Source organism: Lygodium microphyllum, chromosome 14, assembly GCF_053477565.2.
Source record: "Lygodium microphyllum isolate KBCC chromosome 14, Lygodium_microphyllum_v1.1.10, whole genome shotgun sequence".
In the NCBI taxonomy this organism is placed as follows: Eukaryota; Viridiplantae; Streptophyta; class Polypodiopsida; order Schizaeales; family Lygodiaceae; genus Lygodium; species Lygodium microphyllum.
In genome coordinates this window covers 88,792,970-88,796,364 of record NC_141148.1, presented here as the reverse complement: position 1 = coordinate 88,796,364, position 3,395 = coordinate 88,792,970, and positions in this window count along the sequence as shown.

The window sequence follows — 3,395 nt, the reverse complement described above, 5'->3', positions numbered from 1 at the left end:
AGGAGAGGGTAATGGAATAAGAGAAAGTGGATGTAGGGAAGGATAGGAAAAATCATAAAAGGAAGAAAAGGTTAAAGAAGGAGTGGCAGAAATTTGTAAGGAATCACTAAGGAATGGTGTTAATTGATAAATAGGAAACGTGGAGGGTACATTTATGAGGGGTGAAGGACAGGGTGGGGAAGGGGAAAATACCCTATCCTCAATAAAGGAACAGTAAGTGAAAATAGGAATTTGAGGAAAATTGGAAGGTTGGAAAAGAAGTGGTAAAATTACTGTGGAATGAGTTTGACAAAGGGAAAAATATATAGCATAACGGTGAGCCAATTGTTGGTAATAAAGGAGGGTAGGAACAGAAGGTCCTAAAAGAGATCGTCTATGATAGGCATCAAAGAAAGTAGCATCAAATGGATTATGTTTGGAAAGATAGGTTAAGAGATCCATCCTCAGTTGGTTAGTACTCTGTACAAAGGTAGGAGCTGTGTTTTGTCTTTGATTTAGGACCACTGACTCAATCATAGGATGCCACGAACTATCCTGACAATCAGCCACTTTGGAGGAATAACTTTGAAACATTTCAGCTATGCGCAACTCCAAATGATTGACATAGAGAACAGCCTGTAAGACCACATCCCCCACATACCATGCCAAATCTACTTCATCTGGAATTAACAAATCTCCTCGGAGATACATGTATGCCATCAGCATGGTGTCTGGCGTGACAGAATCTTCAAAGAGCATTCTGACTACCTCTGTCAACAACTCAGCAGACCAAGCCCCACTCCAGCCATCCTCTGGAAAAGGTAAATCCATCGTGGAAAGCTTCATATAGAAGACCAGCTTCTGTAAGTGGTAGTGGACAAAGAAAGAATGGTCTGGTAAGACATAGTCCTGAAACTGTTCAAAGGTAGACCATAACAAGTCCATTCTGGACTGCAATCTTTCCACTTTGTCTTGGAATAGAGGGCACAAAGTAGCCTGTCTCTGTAATGCAGCCAAGTCCTGCTGTGAAAGAGAAGGAATTAATGGAACAGGAGGGCTGGGAGGAACAGAGCGGGACTTTGCAAGCTGATCTTGCAACTGCTGGATTTGGGAGGCTTGGTTGGCCACTGTGTCATTAGCCATTTGTAAAGCTGAAAGCGTGTCATCTAATTGAACTTGGAATTCTTTCGCTTCGGTGGACATCCGCTCCTTCTCTGCTGAAAGGCTAGTAACCTGTGACTGAGCCTCGAATAACTGGGTTTTCAATGAAGAAATCTCCTCGCTTTGAGTGGCAACCAGTTGGGTTTGCTGTTCCATTTGCTTGAATAGATCTGCTAGGGTATCCTTAGTAGAAGATAATTCAGAGGTTGCCTTATCCAACTGGTCTTTGGACTGCATGAGCTCCTCATAGAAAGATGCGTACAGCTGTTGAACACAGGCTGTCACGGACAACTCAATGGAACTTTGAATATCCTTGCAGAGGAAAGGAATGGCATCTCCTGAAACGAGACTGTTCAGGGAAGGAACGGAGATCTCCAAGGATCCTTCTCTATGTGCCCGGAATAGATTATTGCAAGTGAGAAACCCAGGGAGGTCACTGCCAGAAGTAGCAGGGATAGGCACTGAGGGAAGTACAGCAGGGGCTTTGTCCGCTACCCGCTTCAAGCGTTTGCGCTGTATAACCAGGGGAGGCGGAGAATCATCATCCTCAATGTCAATAGGTGCTGACTCTTCTGAAGGTGGAGGAGGAGGTACTGGATCTGATGCTGGAGGTAGAGGCACAGTCTTCTGTAAACCTGAATAGGTCAAGAAGGCAGACAAATAGGATCCATAGGTAACATTGGTAACATTACCCCTCGTGACTTTAACAAAATGCTGATCCATCTTAGTAAGGAGGTATGTGCTCCAATCAATGGCAACTCCTTTTAGCACCATCCTGGAAGCTGTGAAAAGCTCTTTGGACAAATAGTGGGATGGCGTTTTGGCAGGCATGAACCTGTCCTGAAGGAACTGGCACATCGTCTTCCAGACGGGATCAGTGATCATCGAAAACGAAACTCCTGAAGAGTTTATCACTTTCTTAACATCAAGGACTTCCCGTGTCTGCTTCTGCAACAGTTTGAGAATCTCTTCATTAGAGAAGAGCTGTCGAGTGGTCACAAAAGGTTCTCCTTTGGAGGGTAAGGACAAAGCCTTCCCTAAGCCTCGAGATGTCAATGTCATAGACATGCCTTGGACTACTCCTGTCTTCTTGCTATAAGAGGCCAGGAACTCATCACAGACGGACGGATCCTCTGGAAGTAATGGAAAAGGAGTGGCCACAAAAGCAGCAAGTCCTGCCTTCGTGAGGGGCTCAAAAGTAAGTAGGGATGAGTAATCCCTACTAACTAGTGGGACGTACTGGATAGGGGGAGGAGCATGAGAAGGCGCCATTCAGATGGTTACACACACACCACAAACACAGACAATCAATGGTGAATGCCTGCAAAGCAACAGACAACAAAACCAAGGATAAGAGAATTACCAATAAAAACGTGACACGACCTACTAACCCCAGGCAAACCACATCCTAGAAAAAAAATTTGACATGACCTCGAGACAAATGCGACCGAAAGCTTCATGCGATGCATCAAACAAACACCCTGAACCCCGTATCAGGCAATAAAAGAAAAAACTACATACCGTACCCGTAACCGGAACCGTAACGAAAACAGGAAACCAAAACCATACCATATCCGACACATATCAAGACGACATCTGTGATAGAACCAAGACTGGTCCACGGAAAACATCACTAAGAACTGCGTATACCCATCCCACGAAACGTTTCATTAAAAAGGGAATTAAATGCAGTGAGGGGGGATTTAATTTATTGAAGGGTGGATTTTAATCAATTATTAAAAATGGGTGAAGTTTTATTAGGTGATAAACCTTAATAAGAAAACGGCGGTTCCTTATTACAAATTTAATTACCAATTATTAGGTTAAACCGGTGCAGTTATTCAATTCCCGGACTTCGATTCCCGACGGGGTCTCTAAATGCAATTCATTGATTATAATTAAAGTGATGTGGAGCGCTTTTTTGCCAGCGCGTGCTCATGTGACGGCTGGTTTATTTTAATTAAAATTTTAGAGTGCCTCTGTAGCGCACGTAGCGCGTGCGAAGTGAACGGCTGGTTTATTTTAGTTTAAAAAAAATGTGTATTTAGCGCGAATGCGCGTGCCATGGTGGGTGGATTAAAGGGTTTATTTTAACAATTAATTGTGATTAAGGGGGAAAAATAAATAAAGAAATAACAAAAAATAAATACCTGGCAGGGTGTGTATGAAATGCAGGAATGCGCACGGAAGAGTCCCAGGAAAGGAAAAGCAAAAAGCACTGATGAAACAACAAATAACACCTTAGCAGATGTTTG